Raw genomic sequence first — 27,720 nt, 5'->3', positions numbered from 1 at the left:
AGAGCTAATTTAAGTAATTGGGACTTTCTATCTTTCTATCCAGTTATTTCTGCCTGAACACATGCTTGAGTTTTGTTTTATACCCAGATGATCAGAGAATCACAAAATCAGAATTATTAGTGATAGAAAAACCTATTATGTAAGTCTCCTGGGGACCAGCGCAGCATCACTGACAGTAATCTCTCATGATAAATGTAGTTATACAGCTAATTTTAGCAACTGGGACTTTCTTCAAGCAAATATGTTACCTCTGAGGCCATTTGTATTTGATGTCACTACAAGAGAATTGTTCTGCAGCAGGACTTCAGCTTTGTTAGTGAGGAAGGAACAGGAGCTGACACTGGTACAGCAGCGCTGCATTCAGAGCAGCATATTGGCTTAAAGAGAATAGCAAAGATATAACAAATTGGCTTTTGTTCTTGTTGTTTGAGGCAGGATGTTTGCCTCTGCTAACTAATTACATAACTGGTGGCTTTGCTTAGTCTTAATGTCATGCTCTAGGAGGTGTGAACCGTGTGCATACATACAGTTATGCTTTCAACACAACCTAGTCTGTGTTTCTTTGTCTCTTTTTCCGGTGAACTTTGAGGGCTGGACAGATATTTACAGTGTCTTGCAGCTGAACCTTTTCCAAGCAATGTGTAGGCTGTATCTTCATTAGGAACTAACCATATGTTAAACAGGTTAAATGACACAGGTTAAATGACATAACCATAGGTTAAATGACTGCCAGTTAGTCATTTTGTGGCAATTCACCACACAGCAAAAGAACCACATGTAAATATCAGTAAGTTGGTGTCATGTCCCATGTACCTGTTGGGCTGTCTTTGGCTATGATCAGTAAGACAAGTAGCTTATCTCATGATATCTAAAATTGTAAATCATTGTATTATTCCACGCATTTTTGCAGATGATGGGCTAGCCTGCCTGCCAATTTGATTAAAGAAAGAAATGCTCTAGAGCAGAATGGCTCTGCCCTCAACAGCCAAACTTATCTGAATTCCAGTTATGGCATACCTATCCCCCATGGACCAGGTCAGTTTAGCTGAAACCATATAAGCAGGAGAATCTTGCTTTTCCTAATACAGAGGGTGACAAAGGTCACTGCATTGTCCATAGAAGGCACATTAACTGCCTAAACTGTTGTTTTCCTTCTCTTCTTGGTAGAAGGTGACTCCCTGGAGAAAATCAAACAAGTGGCTAAAGCTAGCCCTAAGGCTGTATTTTGACTTGAGTCTAGACCCTGAAAATCTGGTGTGGCCATATTCTGTTAAATGCTTGCCATAGGGATCCATCTTTCCCTAAACAACTGATAGCTGCAAAACTTCAGGCAGCAATTATCTGCCTGTGCCTCAGGAGAACGGCTGTTATTAACAGCACTGTATCTGTCTGGTATTGATGATGGAAGAGATCCCCGGGTTACAAGCAATGGCTAGAAAACTCCTTCTCTAGACTGGAGATTTGTGACACACCTTTGAAGGCATGCACATTGACTGGACTGTCAGGAAGGGGCAGATCAGTATGATGGCAAGCGATATTTTATTTTTATCCTTGACCCTTTTATCAACAAATTCGCATATGCAGTTAGATCTCTCCTGGCAAGGCGGTCACAGCTCGGGGGATGGCAAGCAACATGTGCTTGCGAACATGTACTTGAGGAAGCTAATGGAAGCGGTTGGAGGAAAATCATGTATCGGATTTTGTGAATAGCTGTGCCTGCACATTTTCATGGCAATTATCTTTTGTTATCAGTATTCAGGAAAGGTATGCCTTAGAGCTCATGGCATGGTGGCCTTCCCATGGTGAGCGGATGTGTTGACATAGATCATGTTAAGGACAAAGCCTGCTGTTGAAGCTGTCCTAAGTGTGCAGTAAAGAAAGAACCATAAAAATACCAACCCACCCTCTTAACACGTGCATGAATTAAACGTCACTTCACTGCGTGCAGTCAACTGTTGCATAATCTCAGTGTCATGTACGTTACACAACAGCGACTGAAATACCTTATTTAACACAACTCATAAGGGAATTTAAGCCGACAGAATGACACAGAATGAAGCCAGGATGTGGGGATTTACGTATGCTTATCTTACAGTGCTAGAAAACAATGACAATGAGATCTTATTTGTCCACAGAGAATCAGGACCATAGGTTTTTGTTGGTCTGAAAGATGACCCAAAGCATAACATTCTATAACATTTATTACACATTGATTTTAATGTTGATTTCAGGAAAATAATACCACTTCCTGGCTTGCAGTAACCACCTTCCACTGCACAGAAGTGTTTTTAAGGTATCGCACTCCTGCTGTTTTAACATATGAAAGTACAGTCCTTATGGCCTAAACATAGGCTAAGATGCAAGCCTTAAAAAAAAGAAATGAAGACTATCACAGGAGAAGAATACTAAGGGAACATTTAGCAAAGAAGGCTGTTCAGGGATTAAAATGGAAAGTTAACAGGCAGTGAAAGCCTTTTCTTTAATATAATATAAATTATACATATTGTAATACAAAAGTCTTTTATTTTAAAGTAATAGTGGTGGAGGGTCTCCGTATACAGAAGATCTTGTCTCGGATGCATTTGTTCCTAGATACTAATATCACATAGTGTATGACATTTGCAACTCCTCACTGGGGACATCCACTTGGAGTGATTAAAGGGTTTACTATGCCTCTCAAAGGCATAATTCAAAGGCTAGAAGACTTTTCTATAACTACTAAAACTTGAGAGAAAAGAAGAAATTATTTTCACAATGATTCACTGGTTTGTTCAGTCCCCAGCAAAAATGCAGCCAATATTCAGCTATCAATGCAATTAATGGAAGCTGCATAGCATGACACCTTTTGATTAGATTGCACTTTGTCCTTCTTTACTTGGATCAAACATTCTAACTTAAAACCTTAGGAAAGTAAAAGCATTTAAAAGCTAAAGAAAGAAAGTGGTGAGGAAGGCAAGGAGGAGGAAGGGGAAGAAATTTCTTTTCCTAAACTAGACGTGACACCTAAAATAGTTTGACCAACTCTACATACCTCGCCATCTGGAAATACCTGTTTTACACAGGGGTTCGGACAGTTTTAAAATTCTTTTATCAGTTGTACTGCCAGCAGCAAAGATAGTTATTAGCAAAACCTAACTCTGGAAGAGATTTGTGAACTCCACATGTTTCAGCTGAGACTTCTATTTGTCTCGAAAGTCATCCCCTCCCTCCCTGTCATGTAATGTCTCCCAGACTTGCCTGAAGCCTTCTCTTTATCTGATTTGGAAGACAGTGCAGGCATATTTATGTCTGCCACCAGATGTAGAAAAGTATCAAAACTGGTTAATGAAATAAAAGGGAACCTAGTACATAAAGATTCCTCTTTGTTCTTTAATGGTTGGGTCCTTCTTCAGTCTCTGAGATCTACAAACTCATCCCGTTATACAGATCACATGGGCTATAAATATTAAGCAGCTTAACCCAGTAAGCTATAGTGACTTCTAAATTAAACTGAAAATGCAACTATGGGAAAGTATGCTCTGTGTTTCATTTCTGAGCAGCTTAATATTTCACTGGCCAAGAAATGCAACTTGTCGGGGGGGGGGGTTCTTTTACTTTTCAGAACAGTTATTCTAGGTCTGATATGTTTCCTGGACTGTATTCTGAATTCAAAACTTGTTTGAAAAGAGATGACATTGATATGTTTGTCTTACTGTAGCACAAAGACTAACTTTAAGGAAACATGGAAATTGAATTCAAAATTGTGGCTGAACTTTTGCGATTTTTAAGCTCAGTTACAGGGGCCAAAATACTTTTAAACTGATGAACTTTACTAAATGTGATTAAATTCTCCTTATAGAAATGGAAGTTTAGTTTTCTTTTCAGTAGCCCTAAAAGAGATTGTACTTGCCTTGTCCTGTTAACAGAGCAGTCGAAATTCCTGTAGAAGTCTCCTAGGAAGGCTGTTTTGCCCTGGAATGTTTTGAAGAAGAAAAGTGAAAAGGACAATTTAAAAGCCAATGGATTATTATAATGTATCATTATATGACACTGAATTGAGGGAACTAGTTGATGTGCTCAAGGGGAGGGCAGCCATCTAGAAAGGCTAGACAGACTGGAGGAATGGGCTGACTGGGACTTCATAATTCAGCAAGGACAGATGCAAAGTCCTGCCCCGGGAAGGAAAAACCTCTTGCAGTGATGCAGGCTGCGGACCATCTGGCTGAGGAGCACCTGTGCTGAAAAGGCCCTGGGAGTCCTGGTGGGCAGCGAGCTGAGCATGAGCTAGCAGCGTGCCCTGGCAGCAACGAAGGCCAGTCACATCCTGGGCTGCGTTAACGGGTGCGCAGCCAGTCGATAAAGGGATGGGTTTACCTATCTCTGCTCAGCACTTCTTAGACCACATGTAGATACTGCGTCCTGCTTGGGGCCCCCAGTACAAGAAAGATAATGATAAGCTGCAGTGAGTTTGGCATAGGGCCACTAAGGTGGTGGGGGCTGGAGCACCCACCCTGTGCAGAGAGGCTGAGGGCCAGGGCTGGTCCAGCCTGGAGCAGAGATGGCTCCGGGGACACCTAACAGCAGCCCCCAGTACCTATGAGGGTATCTGGGGGACGAAGCCAGGCTCCTCTCCATAGCATGTGGGACAACAGGCAGCAGCTGGGATGAGAGAGGGTCAGGCTGGCTCTAAGGAGCCCTTTTCCCCCCAAGGAGGCTGGGCAGGGGCGCAGGTGGCCCAGGGAGGCCGGGCAGCTCCCTCCTTCCTCAGGGGCTTCAGGTCCCAGCTGGAGGAAGCCCTGGGCAGCCTGGCCTGGCCTTGTGGCTGTCCCTGCAGTCAGCAGCAAGTTGGGCCAGAGACTCCTGAAGTCCATTTCAACTTGAATTATCTGACTAGCCTGTTATCCTGTGGTCCTACGGTAATTTTCTCTCTTAAACATATAAATATTCTTAAATAAACAAAATATTTCAATATATTTTATCATTATATCTCACTTTACCTCAGAAGCCTCATAGTAAAATATCCTAATTGGAAGTCACATATAACCTAGCTTTGCTTCTCGAAGAGAGAAAACCTGTGCTTACTATCCCAGCTCACTTACTTGAGGGATATATGAAAGCAGCTTGGCACTGGCTGTGCAGGCTAGGAAACCCAAGGTCGTCTTCCTCGTTTTTCTCCCTGTCTCTTCTCTGAAGTGAAGCTTTTACTATCTGCCGAACCTGCTGCTCTAAGTTACTATGCACTGAAACAGTTTTGATCACAGGCCCTATGCAAAAGGAAATTCATGTTCACTGCAGCTTTTTCTGGTTCCTCAGTCAACCCCGAGCCAAAGGAGCATGTTGCCTTTTCTGGCCCTGCTGCGTTCAGTGACACTGGGTACCATAAATCAAACCAAGCTGTCAGAGCAAACCTCCACGCTTAGAAAACCAGTCTCGCAGCTGACAACAGCCTGACTGTGCACCTTAATAGGAAGCTGTGAGTAGACTGCAGGAAACTGTTAATAAAAAGGTGCAGAATTTGCAGCCAGGACCGAGTGGTCATTTTAGCAGTCACAACAGCAGGGACCATCTAAGCTGCTATCGCTGAGCCTCTGCAGTAGAAGCCAGTTTTCATTTCATTTTCAGTTTTCATAAAAACGTCTGTCTGACTTCCATGTGCTGCTTGGGGACAAAAAACTGTTGCAAAATCTATCTTTCAGCAAAAGCAGTGAACAAAACCAGCTACGCATCTCAGGACTTAAGCAGCAACCCGGGAAAGCTTCCAAAGGGAGAAAAAAAAAAAAAAAACTCCTTGTGAATAGTGGAAATTTTTTAAAAAAGCCAGGGGAGCAGCTGCAAGAACTCTCCCAAGTATGCTCTTTCCATCAGGTAGCGTGCTGCAGTGCCCGTCGTGCCGTCGCCTGTGCCGGTGCGGCTCGGGCGCCCCGCCGCCATGGCACCTCTCTGTTGCTCCCACTCCTCTGGGGCTGTAATTTCCACAGTTACTGCCTGCGAAAGGCCACGCGTGTGTGGCTCGTCCGTGCGCGGTCTATCGCGTGCGGCGCATGGTGCTCTCTGACAAGGGCGCAGCTTGGCAGCGGGGAGGGAGGCGGCGGCTCTGCCTTGTCCTGGCGGGCAAGGACGGAAGGAACCTTCCAGAAGGCGGCGGCCGGAAGGGGGGGCGGGCTGAAACCAGCCCTGAGGAGTGGCGGATTTGTTTACAGTCCTCATCGTTTCTATTTCATCTCCCTTTGAGGCAGCTGGGGGCTAAAAGGGGTGAGCGATTCTGCGGATTAACAGCCCGGCTCGTCCGACGCAATGGGCTCCGGCAGGGCTCAGCCGCCAGCTGAAGCCAGGCCGGCCCCCAGGGTGTGAAACGCTGCGGGAAAAGGCTAACGTTTGGTTCACCGTATCCTCTCTCCCTCAGACGTAGAGTAGGACGTGTATCCTGAGTGAGTTATATGTACAACGTATTTCCATTCCGTTAAAGAGGCAGATGTTTAAGAGTTGCCTGGAGCCACCATCCCATGGCAAACAGTGAAAGTTTGCACGAATATCTGAGACCAAAATTACTAGGTTTCACGCCTCAGCGTTCGTTGTCTCAGTTCGCGGCGGGTATGAGTATGAGCAGCCTGCTGGTCTCCAACAGCAGTATCTTTGGAAACAAAATCTGTGTAGGGATGGTATAAATAAAAATTAACCCACACAAAGCTTCGCCAAGGGTTAAACTTTCCAAGTAGCATGTGGGAATGCCAAAAGGGGTGCTTAACGTAAGAAAAATGTTAAGTTTGTGATGTTGTTCACGGGGGGGCACTTAGGCCGCTGTGTTTGATGCCAGTTTGTAATTATTTGGCACTGGAGAAAACCCCCAGAAAGCACGGCACCCAAGCAGATCCTGCTGCAGCCGTGCGCACCATCCGCTCTGCTGGTGAGCTGGGGGACCTGCGCTCGTACCCCAGCTGACAGCATGTTTCGTGAGGTAGCGGAGAGCTGGTTTTACAACCCACAGTTTTGAGGCAAAAGCAATTGCCACTGTATTTAACTTCATATAGATGCGACGGTGTGTGTAGGTGCAGGCTGTTAGCAAATTCCTTGCAAGGTGGGAACTGCGCCTGCCACCATGGCCTTAGCCATTTCTGACCGCAAATCTGAGTGTGAAGACCTTGCTTGAAAATCATGTCTTAAGGGATGCAAAATAGAATTCATGGGAAAAAAAATCGAATGCTTAGCAGCTCAAATAAAGCTTAAATTTTCGTGGAGGTGTATGAGAGGAAAGTAAGTACCTATTATACTCAGTTCTTTGCACAGTTCTTTGCCTTATTTCTGGTTGGAATTAATGGGAAGGGCTTCAAATGGATTTTAAATGAAAATAAGTATTCTGAATACAATTTTCCATTTTTTCTTTCTTTTTAAAATTGCTTTGCATAAATTTAAATTTTCAGTCATATTTTTTAGCCTGACAGCTCTGATAAAGACATAGCTATGTAACCAAGTGTCACATAGAATTTATACTAGCATTAAAGCACAATCTGTGAGAGCATTTGAAAATATAACATATACCCAAAAACTAGGTATGTTCTGGGATAGCTTATGAGAACCAAGATCCCCAGTTTTAAAAACCTCAAGCATTGTGAACAAACCTCATCTATGGTAACTAAAGCAAAATAAAGCGATTTGTGCCAAATCCTTTTTGCCTAAGGTACGTGTAGTCATTTAAGGACAGTATTGCAAAAACTAAATATTTGTCTTCCTTAAGACTAGCTATGTGATGTTTCCTGCAGAACATTTGCACAAAGAGTCTAAAGATCCAGCGTTAACTGGAAAGTGGTCTGACATTAATCCAAACCACGCAGCTTTTCACTCAGGAAAACTCTTTTAAAATGCTAAAATGATATTTCATAGCTCCAGATACCACTATTTGCTCAAGTTCCAAAGAAGACTAAATTAAACATTAAAAAAAAAAAAACAATCTAGAAAGCATGCTTTTAAGAAGGCTCACAACCTGGGAAAGATCAGCAGGCCACACTGGAGAACAGATTAATTTATCCTTAGCTAATTACCCCATAAGGTTCAGCTGAGCTGCCAGCACCACTAACAGTCAAGACATCACAATGGATTGCTCTGTCTGTTTGATAAACTCATTCACTAAACAAGTTGATTTCTGGCTGTGCCTGTACAATAAAGTCTAGCTAGTCCATAGTGTTACTACTCATCTCTTTGAGATCGTTTTCTCTATTTATGCTATGGCTTATTATTTCCAACCTACTTTTTGCATCGTTCTCTCTAGTTTGAGGAGAAGTCTGGCAGTTAAGACCATTACGTTCTACTTCCTGCTCTGCCGCTTATTATTTGTGTAGTTTTAGCAACGCTGACTTTGATTTTTACCTGTCTGTTAAACTGGAATAGTACCTAAAAATCTCTGGGAATCTTTTCAAGTATGAAGTAGTTTTTACAGTAAAATCTACACATGGTGCAAGTGCATCCAAAAACTATAACTTTCAAGAAATATACTGTATGTTTGTTAAATTGTAATGAAGGAGCTGTGCCTTACCAAGCATATATTTTAATTTTGATCAAAAATGTGTACAGACAAAAAAAAAAGTTATGATTTGGTAAGAAGTCAGTACTTTTTTTGTCTTTTCAGTATATAAAGAGATTAAATGAAGAACTGAAAGTTTCATGGAAATAGCTTGAAGATCATGTAAGTTTCCATTTTTTTTAAACTTACCTAATAACGTATATATAAATATGCAAAACATTCAAGTCATTACTGCTACTATAACTACAGCAGGCCTTTTCTGACATAACTATGAATAAATCACTCTCCTGCTAAAACAGGCAGGCCCAATTGCTGCAGAATCAGAGACTATTTTCAGTGGTATCCATCAGTCATTAGTGCTGATGTTAAAGAGAGCTAAATCAGGCCCCCTACACTGAAAACTTAATAGTATGCTGAATCTTAGTCAAAGCATGGAGACAGTTTGCTTTGAATCAAGGTAAGCAATTAAGTTTAACTGGGATATTTTATCCTGAAAGTCCAATCCTTAGATTCACAGTAGCATAAAGCATTTTCAATTTAATTTCTGTTTTTTGGTAAACAATAAGGTAAAAATGAACTATGATTTCTTCAAAGTCTGAGGTGAAATATAACTTGCTACCTGCAGAATCAGAAAGGGTAGTGTACACTCTTTTTACCTTCACAATGTAATAAAACTAAAAAGTAAATATGCTTCTTGTTGTGAGGAAACAAAGAAGCATTGTTCATTATACTACAGCTAAAAGGAAACTCATTTAAGAACTGGGTTAATCATGGCCATTGGAGAGTCTGAAAAGAGGTGTAGGAGTGTGACTTCCATTAACTGATATCACATACAAAAAACACCTGCACATGAAAGAGAAAGAGATTGAGGAAGATGTTTGTTTACTATAGCAAGCTCTGGCTATAAAGGGGAAGATGAAAAACTTTTCCATGCCATTAAAAGCACTTCAGTAGTACAAAGGCATTTCCTCCACTGCCTGCTCCTTTCTTCATTATCTTTTTTTTTTAAACAAAACTTTCTAGTAGATAAAGATGTAGTACATGCGGTTGGAAAAGATCTCAAGAGATATTATGTTATTGTCATTAAGTTTCTGGCCTATGATCATGCCTTAGTTTTCAGCAAATGCAAATTCAATATGTAATAAGGACATGCGATATTACAGCTGATCATGGAAAGTCTTTCAAACGTGCCCTACTGGAAAATTAGAATGCCATAGATTTCATAGATCCTGTATTCCTCCCAAATTGGCATAGAAGATTTGTGGAAAATACTTGTTCCTACTCAGATTTGACTGTGCGTTCCCTTGGGTTGTACATTTAGAGAAATCCAGCTAATTACTGTGAGGTGAAGCCTGCTCAGGCAACATCAGTTAAGCTTGGAGGAATGCCAAAGAGATCAGTCTAATAACTCAAGAGTCATATAGTGTAGGAAAGAGCAGAATTTGGTACATGAAGTCTTTTTTTTCTTTTCATGAATACCACTTAGTATACATCTTTCCCTCAAGCAACCCAGCATTGTCTCCGAAACTGAAAACAAGAAGAAATATACAGACAAAGTAGCTAGGACTTCCTGTAGTCTTCTCATTTTCAAATATTCTGAGTTTTAAGCAAGGGGAATTGGCAGTTAAAAAAAAAAAGAAAAAAAAGCCTGTTGTGTTTGTCTGTAAGTACAGCAAAACCCTCAGGAAGCAAAGTGTTTTTTCATAACCCTGTTGAGTTTAAAAAGGAACAAAAAAAAAGGAAGGCCCAGAAGTAGGTATATCATACAGGCTATAGGAGGACTCTTCCCTCACCAGATAGAAGATCATCTACAAGTGTTAGAAATTTCAGAACAAACAATGTGATGTAGAATAAAATGGTGAAAGGAATCATATGATGTGTTATCACTCCCTTTTCGACCTGACAACGAGCTTAATGGCTACTATTTGAAAGTGCTTAGTTTTGGGCCCCTGAGTGTTGCAGCTATTTCCGAAACCATGGGTTAGGGTTGTTGTGCTTCCTCACATCGTAGCAATTTTGCAGTGGTTTCATTACTTGGTCTCTGAGTGTTTTGCATATGTACTATTATCTTTGCTCTGTAGAGAGAAAATGTTGCCCTCTAAAGTCAGTGGCAGAAGGGGGAAGATGGTTCAGACTGCCTGATTTGCAGGGTCAGTGGCACCTTTGATGATTTCCCTGGCTATGTTTGAACTTAGTCTCTCAACATGAAAAAAACTTCAGACTTACTGTTCACTTTCTCCTCCCTGCCAGCATTTGTACAGTTGTGCCATCCTTTCCAATGACAGTTGTCCTAGTCTTCACACAGCCACATGACCTGTGTAATTCAGTGTGATGCTTTAGTGTGATGCTTTATCTCAGCTTCCCCATTCACAAAATATAACATCAAAAAGAGGCTGGATTTTTTAAAGAGTTTTCATACAGATTTATGTTTCTTGAAATATTGCTTATTCTAGAAAATATGATTGCTGTGTAGCTGATGTAATATGGTAAGGGTAAAGGGTATATGTATACATATTTCCCTGCTTTGTCCGCATTTGTTGCATAGGTGGATTCTCATTCAAACTTTCTCTGTATTGTTATTTATTTCCTACACTAATGTCTTCAGACCATCATGAGGCAGTTTCATATGATAGGTACTGTTCATTGTTCACTTGGACAGGAGTTGGTCTGTGGTCTTCTAAAAAGGTTCCAAAACACTGGCACTTTTTTCCTTTGTTCCATGTGGTAATAGTTGTTCGTATGGGAACGAAAAAAAAAATTGTTTTCCATCATTTCTTCCCATTATATCCTCATTTCTATTTCCTGCCACTCTGTTGTGTCAGTGATCAGATACCTCCATTAGACAATACTTAATCCTCCTCGTCGAGTATTCTGTCTCTAAAATGTAATAGAAGGGTATTTAATTGACTGGTTGGTACATGGCTATTCTGAAGTTTATAGTTATGCAGTTGTTAATAATAATATAATTTTAGGTTTTAACATTTTAATCTATATAAATGTGGAAAAAGTATGTTCTAAATTAAAATCCTCAGTGTTAGAAAACTGAAACTAAACCAGTACAATCTTTAACTGGTTTAACGACCAGATTAAAATAGTTTCCATATAACATATCGTATTCCGACTGTTCTGCTGCATGCTGGCAGAAGAATGAACATCTGCATGAGCATTCTGGTTTGGAGCAGTAGTGTGAAGAGTGGAGCAGTAGTACAGTCCCTGGTGGTACCCACCTACACTGCGCATTGGTTTTGTTCGCAAGTGGCTCTAGTATGCACAAACCAGATTCCTTTCAGAATCCTCTAAGTTGTGCCCAAGGTGCACCCCAACCACTAACTGGGACACAAAGATTCAGACCGACTATTGGTCCTTTGGACAGCTTTGGGCCAGATGTGCAGTGGGAATGTTCAGTCCAGAAGGCCAGAGTAAATCTAGGCTAAAGTAAAACTCCCAAACCCCATAGCGTGTAGATGTAGGGGGTCTCAGCACCAGCTGCTTTGAGCTACTGTCAGCTCCTATTGTGCCAAATTTCTTGCTAACTTAGACATAGCTAGAGCATCAATGATTCTGGCTACGCTCTGTAGTGTTCTGGTAACTCATTGAAAACACGTCATAGTTGTGGTAACTGGGTTTAAAAGTCACTGGCTTGGCTCAAATTATGGTGAGAGTCTTTTTGTGACATTTCAGTGTGTTTTAACTGAACTCATTGTGCAAAATTCTTGCCTTTGCATTGCTGTAGGCTAGTGTTGACTGTTTTGATATTTTCTTAAGAGCAGAATAGCATTGTTCCCTGGCATTATGGGACAATAATAGCATTTAGTTAGCCTCTGGAACTATCTTCCATTCTGTTGACAGTATCTTTTATTTAGTTATAATTGATTTAAAACCAAGCAACAGTGTTATATAACACGCACTCTATAACATCACTGTTTGGTTATTAAAGTTCTTGTTTGACCTTGTGTGTGTAAGCAGTCACTCTGTAGCTGGTCTAGAGAGAGCTCTCAGATGAAGCTTTCATGGAATTCTCAGGGGCCGTGTCCTCACCGCTGTGCTAATTCAGCTGATCTGCCATGGAGCTTGAACATCTGTGGTCTGCCACATTGCAAAGCTATATGAAAGTCACTGTATCCTCAGTGGCGCTGTTATCACTCTGTGAGGGCAAAAAAATGATTGTCCTGTATCAGATCAGAGGCTCATCTAGTACAGTGTCCTGTGTTTAGCAGTCACCATTGGAGATGCTTGGGATAAGTATAATAGCATGTTGTAGCTATAGTTCCCCAATATTTCCCAGCTACCAGTAATAGACACCTCAGGTGTAGATTTCTCAGATGTGCCATGAAAGGTATTACCTTTTAAAACAATATTCCTTGAGAAATGTTTCCCATCAATTTGTCTAATCTATCTTTAGAATAATCTTTTGGGGTGCACAACATCCTACGGCAGTGATTTCCACAGCTTAACTGCATGTTGCGTAAAAAAACCTTACCTCTTTTTGACTAATACTTCATAATTGCATTTAATGCCCATTCATTATTGTATTAGGAGAGGCAGTAAGTAATCATCCCTTATTTACCTTTTCTGTTTAAGGCATAGTTTAATAGACCTTTATTATATCTCTCCTCAGTCATTTACTTCCAGGCTGAAATATCTATACAGGGAAACTCTTCTGTATCTTTGATCATCCTTTTGCCCCTTTCTGCGCAATCTTTGGTTACACAATATCCTTTTAAGATGGGCAAGATCTTTAAGTCATAAGAAATGCAGACAGTGTTCAAACTGTAAGTACAGTACGTACTGCATTTTATACAACAAGACAGTGAGATCTTCTGTTATTTTCCCTATTTCTTTACTGCTTTGTTTTTCTGTTATTGGGAACTGATGTAGTGTTTTCAAAGAACTATATGTTATAAACTTAAAATCAGATTCCTGAGTATTATTAGTCAACTTGCAGCCACTCGTGGTACATGTAAATTTAGAAATGCTTTATTCCTGTGCATCACTTGACATTTATCTACACTGAATTTCCTCTGCTATTTAATTGCTTGGTCACCTTTTCCTTCTGCACTTCCACATATTTTATTTTTACTGTCCTGAATAACTTAGCTTAATGAGAAAACTTTGTCACTTCAGTATCACCATTTTCTCAGCTCATTTATTAATATACTGAACAGCCTGCCCTGTGTCATTAGGATGTATTCCTTTTCTTCACAGGAATATGAGCAATCTGTAATTCTTTACCACTTTACCAGGGGATATTTTCCTGTGGTCATGAGGTCTCAGGATGGGAAGGTACTTTCCTCACTGAGTAATTTATGTGGCAACTTCGTTGCAAAGTGAGTGGTTCCCAAACCTAGTGAAAGTTGCACCTGGTCCCGAGCTGACATTCCTTCTTGGTTTAAATACTCCTTGCAATGTAACTGAATTGTAAAGGAAGGTTTACAGGAACTGAGACCTTATCTGGCCACCGTAGTCTATCATACTACCAGTATAATGACTCTGGGAATCAGATCTGTCTATAAAAGACTGGCATGCTTCAAGCACTCTAAAGTGTGAAAGTGTTTGGTACAAAACACACTTTGAAGTTTTATCATGACAATAAAGGCTTATTGCTTTCTTTATTGTATGTGTGTTCAAAGATCATATATTGTGCATGCAGAACAATTTTATGGGAGGATTAGGACATTTTTTCCCTCACATTTCTGTCTGATCTGTATCTTGTAATAGCGTTTTCCTGCTTTGATACAGTATACTGATTTATTTTTGTCTGCATGTCCTTTAAAAGGAGAAAAGGAGACTAGAGTAGGTGGGGAGCACGGGAGGAAAAAGTGCTCACAATAATCAGTTAAATATTTTAAAAACTTTTAAGCAGTCCGAATAAATAATATTCTCATAAATAATGAATATTTAGCCAATTGTTTAAATAACTATTTTTTAAGGTTTCTTTTGGATTTGCATTGCACTAGTTCTGAAGACGATGGTCTAAACTCAACATGAGAGCTGCACAAAGCTGTTTCCTCTCATACGTCCTGATGTAACCTCTTACAAATTTGAAGTCTTTGAAGATCTTGAATACAATGGAAATGAATTACATTTTCAAATTAAACTGAATATTCAGGTTGTTTTCTACCATTCATTCAGCTGTGCTGTGGTGAATAGCTGGATGGTTTCTAAAACAAACAAAAAGCCCTGCCAAAACCTTGTAAGCTTTCACTAAGCCTAAATATCAGTAAGTGGATTACTTATTCACAAGCGCTTTATACTTGCTTACCTTTACAAAGAAGAGACCAAATTCAGGACTGAGAAGACTTGCAATGTGGGAAGAGGGGGCTGCTTACACAGCAATAGGTAGTATATATAAAATAGCATATGACGCAAGAGAGAGGCTAAAGTCTCTTTAGTTTTAGCAACAAACTGAAGTTCAACGTTTGCCCAATGATATTATAAGCATTAGAAGGTATGTCTTCACCTCCCTATATCTGGCAACACCTAGGTGGAAAATGAGAAATACTTCAAAATTGAACCTCCCTCCTTCAGAAACACAGTAGAATTTTTACAGAATTTCATAGAATCAGGGCTGGCTGAATCTTGAAGTGTTTTTTAAAAGTACATCTTCGGGGCTGGTTCTGATCTTACTAGTAAAAGATAGAAGCAAATCCATTAAAATCAGAGGCAGCTTCAAATACATGGAACTTAAAATTACTGCATGTATTTCAGTGCCTAAAAGTAGATTTTAGTTGCCTATTTTAAGGCACCCAAGAATAAAAATCTAGGTTGTCTTCTCACATGCAAACCCCTTAGGTCTTAGCCTCTGAACTTTTATAATAATTTTGCTTTTGTATTTTTGGCTTTAGTGTGTAGAATGATGCATATTTGTAATTAGCCTATTACCATAATTGTAATAACCACTCCAGTTATTGCCTTTTCAATTTTATTTTTGAATGAATAAAACAGAATTAGAAATTTTAATTCTTTTGTGTGATTCTACAGTCTTTGTAATCTACAGCTACGATGTTTTTCATTAGCTAACATTTAATATGAAGACTCTAAGGACAAACTAACCATATGACTGCAGACTGGCTTGAAGTACTGAATTTTTATTTCCTTTATACTCCATACTCTGAAGTTGCTATTTCTGTACAATTGTACACACACGCAACTGTTTTATAATGTGCATTGGTATTTTAATAAAATTATCAAACACTATAAAAAGTTTAAAGTAAGATGGCTATGGCTAGCATCTAGTATATTGGTATAATATTATGGCAACATGCATTTTTGAAATTCTGTTATATACAAAGTCCTGAATGAAAAGCATCGAAGTCTAGATAGCAGAGTTTTTTAATGCAGACTATAGAGCTCAACTCTATTGTCCTCCTGAAAGGCAGGTAGCTATCTCCTTTCATTTCCTTGGGTTATTCATCCAGAAGATAAATGAAAGTATGCCATTCTGAGATATAAAGGTAGGACATTTTTCACAGGATTTCTCACTTCAGAGACAGAAAGGTGTTCTCTCTGAGAAGAATGACATTTTGATATGTTTGTGGATTTTACCTGCATGGTCTTTTGTCACATCTAAAAATTCTTTGAGGTCCTGAGGGCAAACTCCTGTTCTATCTTACTGAACTTCACATTTTTCAGTGAACGTTGAATAAGGAGAACTGTAATAGGATTCCCAGAGTTGTACAGATCAGGAGCAGAACTGACTGATCAGAATGTGATCAAAACTGTCTGCAGAAAAATCCCCAAAATGGGTTCTCTGTGTGATCATAGCTCTCATGCTGCACTGCAATTCCTTTTTGGTTCAACTATCGTAGTATGCCACAGTGTGTCATAGAGGGGCTGGGCAGGAATAAGACCCTTAAAAGAGAAGAATAGGAAAATACAGAATTTGAACTACTGTTTGCCAGAAGCACTGTATAAACTCATCCAGTCACAGATTAATGTCAAACTGAAGCAAAGCATCATAGTTTGGTTCAGCAAACTCCATGATTAGCAAATATCACTTTTTTTCAATAGCAAAAAACCCCTCCGCAGTTCCCACTATTCCTTCTTCTCCATCCTTTTCACCATGTCAGTTAGAAAGCCTAGACTTCCAGAATCCGCTTTAAAATAAACAACTCTTCTCCTTTGCACCCAGAAAAGTCTTTTTTCACTTTTCTGTATGATCTATAGTGAGCTGGATACTGTTTCGGTGCCGTATAAATAGTACTCTGTTTTGCATGGATTAAAATTATCTGCAATGCATGTGAAAATTTATATGCAAATTAGATGCAGTTCTCAGTTTCTTAACAATCTGTTTTTTTCAACCTCTCATCTCTGAAGGTTAAGCTTCTCTGCTGTGCTTCTTTAGATTCCTTCTGGATTGGTAAGAAGGAAGGGGGCTCGCTGCCGCTGATTCAAGTTGCAGTATGTGAAATTGTTGCTGTGTTTTAGTTTCAGAAATGAAAAAGTACTTACAAATGCATCATTTTGCTTCTTTTAGCACAGTTATGTACAATAGATTCTAGCTTTGTTTTCTTACTCTACTGCTTTACGTGAACAGTGTTTATACCATGTCTTTTGCCCTTTTTTAAAGGGCACAGATAGTGCAAGTAACCTAGGGCTGATCTTGTAACTTACAGATGAGTGGACAAGGTTTTTAACACCCAATATGGGAATGAGTGAAGGATGGAATCTCCTATCTCATTGATATCCAAAGGGGAAGAGCCCAGAAGCCAAGAAATGGCCTGAAATTTTGGGGATTAATTTATAAACTGGATTCAGCAGCAGCTCAAGGAAACACATCCAGTATGTAGTTAAAATGGTTCAGTGGACTATTTTGAATGAGGGGAGTTCTTCCTTTAGGATGGTGAGCAATTGAAACTGTCCTGACTAGAATGATGGGATTTGCATTATTTTGTGTGCTTTGATAGCGGTGTTCATCTGGAGGATGCTGAATGTAGGACTGCAGGTAAGGAGTGCAAATAAAGGCTTTTCCCAGATAAAAATCAATTTAGGTTAAATCAGACATCCTGAAAAATCTTTTTATCCATGAATTAAATCTATAAAGTTTGCATCCCTAATTTAAGTAGGTGGTGGTAAGCGATTTTGGTTCTGCATTAGTGTGGTATTATAGTCACAGCTGAGGTCAAAGACTATAACTCCAAGGTAATGATATGGTAATAATAACAAGAAAAAGAGCAGTGGTGGATATATGTAGTCTTCTTTCAAACTGCTTTAGCTATCAGCCTGCTCTGATCAGGAATGGTTACAAGAAAGCAGTCAGAGGTGTTGCTTGGTTATTGAAAGCCTTGCTTGAGGGAGAGAAAACTTAGTACTTTCCTAACTCAGGCTTTCCTTACTTCACTTTAAACACAGTTACAACAGAAGGAAAACAAGTGACCTACTTCCAAGACACAAATCAGTTGAGTTGGGGAATGAATACATCCTGAAATCAAGGCTAGATACATAGGATTGTTCTTTTAACCCACCATCTCCTATAGCGCATTGACCATCTACATTCTTAAGAGGACCAAGAAAATATGAAGAAAAATATTGATATATTCCTTGACAAAAGGTCTGGATAATTATATACCTTACAGAAAAGCTCTTGAATCTTTGCTTTTTCAAATGTCTTTGGCCTACAGTACAGCAATAGAGTCTGTATGGTTTTTTTTTATCCCTGTTTGTTTTTGTCATTAGGCCATACTGGGACAGGCCAAGGACTTCATTTTCTTTTAGCTGCCCACTGCAAAGGGCTCTGATGCAGAACTAAAGTGACTCTTACATTTGCCTTTGCTTGATGAGTTTGGTATGGTCTATCATGTAATTAATATCAGTGTTTATTTCTGGTTCTTTGCTGATTTCTTCAGGCAGGTTATTCATTTTTGTATTGGAGTCTTTTGACTTAATTAGTACAGTGCTAATACCATTGCTTTGCCAGAATGTCCAGTCATGCAGAAATGCTCAGGAGATGATTTAATTAAACATGTGGAGTGCTACATATAATTCTTTTCTATCACCACTGGCTGCTAAGCAAGCATATCAGGCAAAGAGACATACAGTGTGCACTAGGCCACATTCTGTCTGGACTGGCATTACGTGCAAATACTTTCAAAATATGTGGATCTTCTCTTGACTTCAAAATACACATGCTTTTAGTGGAGAGGAAGCCTTTTTCATTGATCTTTTCACTGAATTTTCTTATGGCGAGATAATTAACATGAGTTACTAAAATCCACAAGGATTTGTTCGGAGATAAAGCATTGTCACTTTTACCTTGACATACCTAGGCAATTTTAACATTATATCCAACAAAATATCCCCATCAGTAGTTGAACTCACCTACCTATGTTGTGCCAAAAACTACTGAGTTTTATCCCCCACCAGCATTTGGCAGAAGGTAGCTAATGCATATTCCTCTCCTTGCCATAGAAAGCACTTCTGGAGGAAAGACAAAGTTTCAGTTTGTAGTAAGCTTAGTGGAGGAAAAAAAAAAATACAGAATACAGCTTTGTGCTAGGGTTTCTGATTTCAGGTTTTCAGATTTGTACTTTCTTTATGTCTCACACACACCTTTTTGTGCTATAGTTTGCTTAAGAAATTCTGTTTGTTTTCAGACGTGGAAGTGTACCCCATGACTTGTTAAATATAAAGAGCCATGAAGCTGTAATGAGGAAATTCCGAACTGTCTGGTTTGGCTGTCAGGGAGTTGCCAAGCCATTTCCGTGTTGCTTGAAGATAGCAGCCTGCTATTGTGAAACACTCCTATTAAACATAGTTGGAGCACTGCTGACATTTGATAAGACAACACTTTTGTTAAAATTTGGGAGGGCTGGGTAGCATACACTAGCTTCCCCTAAAACCCAGCCCTTCATCATTTGACATGGACAGTATTGCAAATGCAGCCTAATCACTGCAATAAATCTGCCCTAGTCTAGCAGTGGGTGTTCGAGCCACTGGACTGGGAGTATGTGTTTGCCTTAGAGTTACTCTGGGCACCTACTACTTAGATAGTTTTGTATGGCTGTATACAACACAAAAGAAAAGCCTGAGTTATCTAATTCTACATGTTATGTCACTGCAATGTCTGGAGAATATTGTATAGATGTCTGTGCTTTAGTAAAAAAAAAGATGAGGGATTTTACGATTCTTTTGCAGGAACTAGTGGGAGTAGTTTTTTGCTTGTTCAAGAGGGGGAAATTGTGGGAAGGCACTGAAAATCTGTTAATATTGAATGATCTATCCTTGGTAGCCTTGGTTGGCTAAATGAAAGCAGAGCCTTACCACTGTGTTACACAGCCAGTGAGACCAGTTAGCCTGGTTTGTAATGGCACTTCACTTAGATATGAGAGTTTTATCTGAGGATGGGAAGAGGAAAGGGCAGTATCTCCAGCTGTATTAACTGAATGAAAAAACTATTCTCATAGCCTCTCATTGGACTTCAGACTACAATGGCCGTCCCTGGCTAACCATTGTCACAGCTGAGCAAATAGTGAGCAAAGCAAAATACAAGGAAACCTTTATCAAATAACAGCTATAACTGCTGTTCAATTCTGCCAGTGCAAGAAAGGAGGATGGGAAGGACAATAACTGGCCACCTATAGCTGCCACACATTTCAAAATAAATTCACTTCAGCTCAGAAATAGCAATCCCTGCACTATTAAGCCCACTTCTCTGGGACTGCATATGGGATGTGTTTTGGTTTGTGTTAATGCATGAACTTCCCCAACAGCAGGCGCAAGCCCCACTCTGCAATGAAAAGCTGGAACAAAGGGCTGTGTGGGATACAGATGATTGTTCCAAACTGTAGGGAGAAAAGTCAAAGTTAACATCTCATTCAAGTGAGTTAATGTGCGTGATATGTGTGTAGGCAACTGCTTCATGGTGGTAGCAGTGATTCTTTGCTGGATGAGCCTACAGCCCAGTCAGGTTCTCACAGTATCACTACTATATCTGACCTGCACTCTTCCTACCTCTGACTCCAGCATTGCTCTTTTTGTGGAGTTTCTTCTTGGCAAAGGCTCAGCAGCCATTGGCAGAACCTCTGGAACAAATTAACAGCAACAAAACCTAGCGGCCAGCCTGCACTGAACAAGTGGTGTAACAGCATCTGTGAATAATCCTGTAAGATTTTAGCAAAGAGCTTGGTCCAGTTCCCTCTGAAAACATTAAGAGCCTTCTGCTGATTTCAGTGGGAGATGATTGGTCACCAGTAAACTATCTTTAGCAATTAGATTTTTAAGAAGTTGCTTGCAACTTCTTAAAAAATGTGAAGTAAAATATCACATTTATTGAAGTGTGGGCACTGAGACTTTTCTCCCTTTTTCACTCCCTTTCTCCCCTCAGTTTTTCTTGGCAAAGAGGGTTAGGGCAGCCTAGTTCTTTAAGTCCTAGTGTATAATTATTATGTGCTAGATTTTGCTATTGGCCTGTATCAAGATGAAGGACTATTACTTGGGGATTATTTAATAAAAAGTTCTTGTTTTCTTTCCCCAACTAACAAGGCTTAAAAATAGACTTTGAACTTCACACTTTGTGTGTATCACGCAGTTAATAGAGTGTGGGAGCTTAACTAGGGATTTTTAATAGTGTTATGATACTAAATACTAAGTGGATCGTAGTGAAATCTTCTATTGCAATTAAAAATATATCTATTTGGTTGATAAATATCTTTTGATGTGTAGTTTAAGTAGAACACAGCCGTGACTTTTCCATTTTTGACTGAAAGTGCGAGGTTAGCATTTTTGCTGTGTGAGACAACCATAACTTTCCCCTTTTTGTCAACGTGACGGATAAGCAACATCTTCTTTACTCCAAAGACGTGCTTATGCATTTATGTCATCTGAAGAATGCAAGTTCCATTAATTGAACTATTTACATTCTTAAAGTGCTACACATGCTCAAATGCTTTACTGGCTTGGGCTGTAGTAATTACTTTTGATCTCTGCCAGCTTAAAGCAAGAAGGAAAGTCTCTATCCCTCATCCATTCCACCAAAGTGTCCAATAAACTACCAGCACTGGTGGTTTTGAACCTCTTTCTGTTTGCTGCCATTCTTCTCTTAGAAACAAGTTCTTCAGTCTCAAAGAAACCAGGAATAAATCAGATCAAAGCCCCTTTTTGTCTTGTGACATTAGACTTAAACTCTATCACTGTCACAAATTATTACAAGTCCTTATCTGCAGCAGTCCTCATGATCTGCAAAAGGTTGCATTCAGAGTTTCACGGACAGTCGCTATTGCGGCAATTTGCAATAAAATTGTTAAGGAAATGAGTACAATGGTAGTTTCTGTTACCCTTCAACTGAGTTCACTGTAACACAGCATGATTAAAGACAGGCTTAAATGCAGGGACAGCAGAGCCTTTATGGAAGGTTCAGGGAAGTTGTTCTATGCTTGCATGCCTAAGGGATCTGTTAAATAAGATTAATAACACTCTATACTTTAATACTAACCGAAGACCATTCTAAGATGGTCCTTTGCCACGATAGAACTTTGCAATCCTCCCACTACTTGGTAGCATACCATATAATAAGACCCATCACATGAAAATATAACCATTTTACGTGACATCTTTTAACTAGTCATACTGCTCTCAGCAAAGTCCGGGTGCCAGAGACAGGCTGCGTAAGACATGAGTTCAGCACAGTAGCTTAGTTTGCATTTATCATTCTGATGGTGGATTGATTGAAATTCTTTGAGCCCTAGCAAGTTTTAAAATGTCATTTAGATGGGAAAGGGTTACCAAGACTGTAGATATACAGCCTTTCTGCTCTTAAAAATTTAATCACTGTAAAAGAATTAGGTGAGGCTAGAAGAACTTGTTTGGCTGCACAGTATCATCAACGCTGCCTGACTTGTTACCCTCCATGCTGGACCCAGACAAACAGAGATAGATAAATCTTGCATTAAAACAGGAATATACACAATAATACAACAACCTTGGCCAGTGACCCGACCTTTTAGGTTAGTTTCCCACTTCAGCTGAAAAGGCACTAGATATTTTCAACTTATACAGTCTGCCATTGTATTCTTTCCTTTCAATGCTCTGGATAAAGTCTCCTTCTCTGTGTGTATTTGCCGAAAAATAATTAAATTTATTTTCAGTATTTATTCTAATAATTTGTGCTTTGTTTCTCTGTACTGAGAATGTTTACCTTCTGGATGTACATTGAAGTCTTTTTAAGGAAGCCTGTCTGTTATTAATACACTAGTGGAGACTGCTTTTCCTGTCCTTTATCCTTCGGCTGTCCAATGTGGTGTCCTGCTGATGACATGCAAGTATGGAGCACTTTGAGTTAAAAAAAAAAAAGCTCATATGAGGCTGGTCACAGTTTGTTTTGAACAGGAGAGACCAATTTACAGACATTTCCTTCTTAATACTGCAAAAATTATCTATAAACCAAGCGGGAACAGTGACAATCCTTGGAGATTAAATCACCTGTAACTTAGTTCTGTATTTTTCCTCTGACACTATCATTTACTGAATTATTTGGAAACATTTTTTTCAGTAAAGCAATTCAATGGTGCTTTATTGTCTTAGCAAAACAGATTCAGTTCCAGAGTCCCAAGCAGATTGTAAGTACCTGATGCAGACTTGTCTTTCTGTCTCAACAGTTGGAGTTTTTGACATGACAGACCCTCTAGCAGTGTTTCAATTAACTTGGGCTAGATTGGTAACCCCAAGCAGTGCAAAGAATGCTACCCAAGCAATTATACGGCTGCTGATGAAAGGCTATGCATTTCTCAGAAAGAAACCCTACCCCCTTCATCAGCATTAGAGGCTTTTAAAGTGAAACTTCCTCGTGCTGCCACAGCTAAGACCTGGAGCAGCTGACTTTCATCCAAGACACTTCAAAATAATGTCCAAAAGATTTTGCTAAAGTGAGAAAAGAGTATTCTTTGCCATCTCTAAGCTCTGCTTAAAACAGAGATGTTAAATGGAAGAAGAGCTAATTTCCTTGCTAGCACTGTGAAGGCCTTGATTTTCAGACACTGCCTTTTAAGACATATGTAATTCCACAATGAAGTTAGTAGGGATTTTCCTATTTGTAAAGGATTGTAGAAGCAGCCCAAAACATGCTATTATTGCAGCACAGTAAAAAACAGAAAACAGAGAAAACATTAGTTGTACTGATATTTGCAAAAAATGCATTAGGTATTTCTATACTAAATATTATCTGATTTTATATATATTTTGCTACCAGTTACTTTCCCATTCAGTATTATTCTTTATTCAGCTAACTTCTGCTTACATTGTAGTTTAACTGTTAGTTTTATTGTTGCTTATTTAATTATTATTTTGCTTGTGCTAAATGGTTGCCCAAACAAATTATGCTTTCTCCTCCAGAAGTGTATACTTTCCTCACTGTGAAATCTCTAAAGTTGATGCCAAATTCAAAGTACTACATGTTGCAGCCCATGAAGAAATTGGCTTTTGCCAGTCTTTGATTTGCCACCTTGTTCTCTCTCCCTTTTCACTCCTACAAACAAAACAACTGGCCTAGAACTGTGTTAAATCAGTATGTTTTCTTCCTGTAAGGACTTCTCTGGAAACAGCTTTTTGTATTATATAGGGAAAGCAGGAATATGGGATAAACTTCCTGGGAGAGACATACTTGTAAGTGCCACTGGCCAAACAGGCGAGGTCACCAACCTTCTTGGTCCATGTCATGTACCAGCCTTATGCGAGACTCCTGCTGAAGATCCTTCCAGCACTGTTCAGAGAAGACCCTTGACAAACAGATGGTCTGCAAGGTACTCCAAAGATCATCCAGCCCAGGCTCTGTTGAACTGGCAATTAGTTTTTGCCAAGAACACTTTGCAGACTAGTCCTTTCTGATTCAAGGTAAAGAAGCAATTAGTTCAAGTTGAAGTAGCTCTTTTTGTATGAGGAGAGAAAGGCATAGAGATGTCTTTCAGGTGGTCAGGACTAAACGTGTTTTGTTTTGTAAGTCTTGATTCAGCCAGGTATGCATATTAAAGTGCGGTCCCATTGATTTCAGGAGGTTATGAATCTGTTTGAAATGACACAGATATTGATCAGGCAAAAGCAATTCACATTAATAAACTGCATGGATTTCAAGACTTGACCATATGTAAGAGTTTAAAGGAACATACATATTTCTATAACTAGTTCCCTGTTGGCAGGCTTGTGCAGACGTGAACATGTTAACAGATTTCTGGACTGTTTGTCTTCCAAGCAGGGTAAAAAAAGCCATTGTGGTCCCCCTGAAGAACATACCATAGCTTCTGCGTTACCATATGCTGTTGGTTTTTTTGTGCTGTAGGGGTGTTTTCACTTCAGAAATATCACTTTCCTTGTTTTTACTGAAAAGCTGGAAAACTAGCAATATTGCAATGGGCTGAAGCTGGAGCTGCATATTCTTACTGAGGATTCTCTCAAGAACTTTTCCCAAACACAGAGAGTCTGCTGCAAGGTTAAGTAGTGAGTTTCTTAGGCGGGTGAGATGACTGAAACAGGTTTTAAGGCACGGAACATGACTTGCCTAAACTAGATCTTCCCTGTTAACTGTGCACTCAGCTAATTCCTGCTGCACTTCATAGCTGTGATTCTCTCTTGGTAAGGTTGTCAGCCGACTGCTAGCTGAATGCTATTCTAGTTCAGGGCCTACTGGTGATCCAAACTCCACTGAAACTATGAGAGAAAGGCAATAGCAGAGTAGGTAACACTTAGGGCTTACATTCAGTTCCCTGTAATAGGACTAGTTTCATTAAAGGAGTCTGTATTTCAGCTGTGTTTTGGCTACAGGCTCCATACAAGTTACTTTAATGCAAACAAAATACCAGTGCTTTAAATTTACAGGAGTTACCTCTGCTTGCCCCTGTAATGTTGCTACTCAGGTTCTTATTTTAAGGTAATAGCCTACTTTTCTGGTAGTTTTGAAGCATGCAAACAGTCCTCAGTCCCATTTATTATTTCTATTGTAGTAAGGCCTGGTAGCTCCTGACAAGCTTCAAATCTCAGTAGTGCTATACACACGTAACAAAGAGATTTCTCAATAGATAGCTCTACTGCTATAATTACTGTCCTGAATGGCCCTTCCTCCAAAACGCTTGTCATTTCATGCACAAGAAATTAAAGTCATGATTTAATATCACTATTGTGGAAGACAAAATTAACAGACTCTCCCATTCAGAAAGGGGGGATGGGAAAGGATCTTTCAGAGACTTTGTGTATGATAAAAAATTCAGGAGAGTTATACATATGCTTTTTAATTTTGCATTGAAGTGTTAAAGAGTGTGTGCCTGTAAGAGAGGGAGAAATTGTCTTGTTTTAATGAGATAAATGCTCGAGCTTTTGCAGGGTGCAGACAAAATTGCTGCTCTTTGTGTATTTAATGTGCTGGCCAGCCAGCAGCCAAGCCAGTGTGCCAGTGTATTTGTTTTCTTTATTGTTTTGTACAATGTTGTGCCAGCAGTGATTCTGGAGGCTGACTGAGTCAGCAGGTGCCACACATACAAAATGACGATGGGGAAGAGAAGAAAGGGCTCAAGAGTTGCCAGGCATTATGCCATCATTTTACAGTCCTCAGGATGAAGTAAACGTACGTGATACCTTTCTTCTTCCTGCTCATCAAAGGGTGTTTTGCTTTTGCTTGGTATACCTTCAAAAGCCTCAACAAAGAAAATTATCGAGCTGGAACACTGCATTTGGAAAGAAACAAGTGGGACTATCCATAAGTGATCTTAGTAATTTAGAGCTGTATTTATATGTTTCCTGTAGTGCTAAATGCTTGCCTATTAAAATATTTATGAAAACATAGCATACTTAGAAACGCTCTTGAATCAAATTGTGTAAGTAAATGTACAGTGCTGCTCTTCCTCATGACTTATGTTTGCTCACCCTACTTTTATTAATGTCTAACCGAACTCAGCAGATAACTTAGGAGAACAAGACAAACCAAATGCACCTGTGAACTTACGAAAGTATAGTACAACGCTTTCGATGTAACATTTTGTTTTTACCTGAAAACTCTAGTAGTGTTATTGTTGAGCTAAAATGATACTAAAATGTTCTTAACGCTCTCATTTTAGATTAACAGCAGAAATTTTGAACACAAGTTTATTTTCACCATTTCTCATGTTAAGTTAGTTTCTACATTTCTTCAGCTTGCAGAATTAAAAGAGAAAATTAGAAAAAAAAGATATATCAGTTTCTGAATCCTTTTTCAGTGGTTTGCATGGTCACATTGTCCTATAAGGCAATGTTAAATCCATACAAAAACCATTTATTTAGCAAATATTAAAAGGACCTGGGTACTTTTCTGAACAAGTTGGATTGTCTTCAGTACCTGGATTCAGTATCCTGAACAGTGGTTATCTGTATGTTAAGCTGGCTTATAATCATCTGATGGATATAAAGTACTTAAAAATTAACAATGACAAAATTTAAACAGCACCAAGGCAGGAATTTGAATGGACTAAAAGTTTCCCCTACAGTTCCCATGTGTTTCGCTTAAAACATTTATCCTTACAATGTTAAATATGGATGACATTCCTAACACAGTGAAGAGGAAAACAATAAATAAAGATGCTTAATTGTTTTTAATGTGACAGTTTTGACATGTGTTAATTCTCTGATTGTGTTCTTTTTTTCATCTGACAGAGTTATATAAAGGCTACCTTATCTAAAGAACCCAATAATTAATGCCTTGTGTTGATTAGATGTTAGTTGAATTACTCATCCTGAGTTGTCTCTAGAATGGTAATAGCAAAGGTTTTTCCTTTCTTTTTTGTTTTTTTTTCCTTATGTATTTTAACAAAAAGTCCTGCAAGATCAATACACAGTTGCTTTGGCTCTGAAAATCTCTGTATTCTACTATCAGTTTTCTAGTGTGTCAGTAAGGAATACTACCACCTCAGAAGTTAAATACGAAGGAGGTGGAAGGGAATCAAGACATAGTTGGGCATTTGCTTGGATATTTTACAGGGACAAGTCCTACTAAAATAATTGCAAACCCTGCTATAGAATTTGCTCATCATAGCAAACCTCTTTTAATGCTGTAAGAACAAAAGAAGCCAAGAAAATTTTTTCCCTGGTAGCATGACAAAAAAGATGTCATAGTAATTCTATAGCTCAGAGAAAGAAAGAGCCCTCAGTTCTCTCCTGTATGCACACCCTCTACAAGTAGGCTCTTATTAACTCTGGTCTGATTTGATGTTAATTTACCACAGAAACATCAATAAGGATTTGATGCACCCAGTGTCCAATAAATTGCACTTATGCAG

At 39.3% G+C, this 27,720-nt stretch overlaps 1 long non-coding RNA gene across 1 annotated transcript in view; it reads left to right on the top strand.

Moving 5' to 3' along the window:
* Positions 1 to 8,596: 8,596 nt before the first annotated feature.
* Positions 8,597 to 27,720, top strand: part of LOC135324930 (uncharacterized) — a 78,693-nt gene continuing 59,569 nt past the window's right edge. The window contains exon 1 of the long non-coding RNA XR_010386157.1: positions 8,597 to 8,656. This is a non-coding gene — a long non-coding RNA (uncharacterized LOC135324930). The remainder of the gene's footprint in view (positions 8,657 to 27,720) is intronic.

The sequence above is a fragment of the Dromaius novaehollandiae genome, chromosome Z (assembly GCF_036370855.1).
Source record: "Dromaius novaehollandiae isolate bDroNov1 chromosome Z, bDroNov1.hap1, whole genome shotgun sequence".
Lineage (NCBI taxonomy): Eukaryota > Metazoa > Chordata > Aves > Casuariiformes > Dromaiidae > Dromaius > Dromaius novaehollandiae.
This window is presented reverse-complemented; position numbering and strand designations above follow the sequence as displayed.